The sequence below is a fragment of the Paroedura picta genome, chromosome 6 (genome assembly GCF_049243985.1).
Source record: "Paroedura picta isolate Pp20150507F chromosome 6, Ppicta_v3.0, whole genome shotgun sequence".
NCBI classification, from domain to species: domain Eukaryota; kingdom Metazoa; phylum Chordata; class Lepidosauria; order Squamata; family Gekkonidae; genus Paroedura; species Paroedura picta.
Genome location: NC_135374.1, coordinates 23,404,450 through 23,406,004, shown reverse-complemented (window position 1 = coordinate 23,406,004; position 1,555 = coordinate 23,404,450). Strand labels below are relative to the sequence as shown.

Here is a 1,555-nt window from a genome sequence, read left to right as displayed (position 1 = left end):
ACGGGGTGGTCGATCGGAGCAACGCACGTTCGTTCCCTAACCGTCATTCCGAAGATGCCGAAGCCACGGAAGGGCTCCTTCTGGCAGCGCGCCGAGGCTGAGGCACTTCTGGAGCTTGTGCTCCAATCGAAAAGTGTTGGCCGCCTTATGGCCAGCACCCACTGCCACACCAAGGGTGCTTACCTGGTGTTGGCTTCAAAGCTGAGGGAGAGGGGCTACGTCCGGACCTGGGAGCAGGTCCGGACAAAATTCAAGCGACTTAAGCTGGACTTCCTAAACAGTCTGGAACAGTGGGGGGGGATCCCGCAGCCAAGTGGGAGGACGGTCTTCCACGACCAGATGGTTAAAATATGGGAGAAGGCTGGGAAGCCCCCCCTGGACATGAGGAGGCATATGGGTGAGTGCTGCCCTCGTTGTGTTTTGCCCTTAAACATGCATGGAATGACTAGCTGCCTCTTTCCCCTACTGTCCCCAATGAAATTCGAGAAAGTATTTAGATGCTGTCAACCCCCTCAGACTTAGCCAGCCAGTACTGTAGAACCACTTTGGTTATGCGCTTAGACTCTAACTGTGGTGTGTCCACCAGCTGTGTTTCATCTCTGTTTTGTGTGCTTTTAATTATGATTTGTCTTTTTCTTTGCCCAGCCACACAATCACCATCCAAGCTGGCAACAGCACCTGAGCGTGAGGAGGGGGAGGAAGAGGGACCTTCCACCTCGGGACAGGCTGCAGGTGAGAGTTTTATGTCTGTGAGGGAGACCCATGTGTGTGTACCCCCATGGAGCCATATGGGAGCCTGATGTGATGCTTCCTTTTGGAGTGTGATCAAATTCTTTGTTTGATTTCTATAGCTGAAACTGTGGAGGCAAGGCTGCGTGCCATGGAGGCCAGAGTTACTTCCCTGGAGGCTCAAGTGGCAGAGCTGAAAGGGGAGATTGAGCAGCAAAGGCAACAGAGGGAGGCGGAAGAACGTAGGTTATGTTCCCCACTGCCCAACTCTTCTCACACTGTGGCTAAGGCCACTTAAAAGTGTATGCATGTAAACTAAAGAAATTTGAAAATATGTGTGGCACTAATGTGTACTTTTTCTCCCTCCCCACACAGTTAAGAAGAAGGAGGATGAGGACCTCTTCCGCCGCAAAGTCCGGGGGTCCGTGGGAAGGTTGAGCAGGAGAGTGAGGGAGATGGAAGGGGCTGGGCAGGGGAGCAGTGGGACCTGAGTTTTGTTTCCTGTTTGTGTTTTGGGGTAGGGGTTGGGGGGGGGGCTCCAAGTTTCATTCCCTAATGTTTTTCCCCTGTTAAATGTATACTTTTGTTAAAAAAAATAGGTTTTCCAGGGGGGTGGGGGGTGGTGGTGCTGGTGGGGCTCCAAGTTTCATTCCCTAATGTTTTTCCCCTGTTAAAATGTTATTGCAAATTTTATAACAAGATTCCAGTGTGACTTCTTAAACTCGCACATATTTAACCCCACACCACACTCCTAAAACTCCTTGAACTAACACCCCTCCAACCTCCAACCCACACAGCAGTACCACAATATAGACAATCACTAGAG

At 51.0% G+C, this 1,555-nt stretch overlaps 1 long non-coding RNA gene across 1 annotated transcript; it reads left to right on the top strand.

Annotated features, from left to right (window-relative positions):
• The first annotated feature begins 619 nt into the window (after positions 1 to 619).
• LOC143840636 (uncharacterized) lies at positions 620 to 1,233 on the top strand. The gene is made up of 3 exons (XR_013232271.1): positions 620 to 732; positions 852 to 971; positions 1,105 to 1,233. It is a non-coding gene; the product is annotated as an uncharacterized LOC143840636 (long non-coding RNA).
• The last annotated feature ends 322 nt before the right edge of the window (positions 1,234 to 1,555 follow it).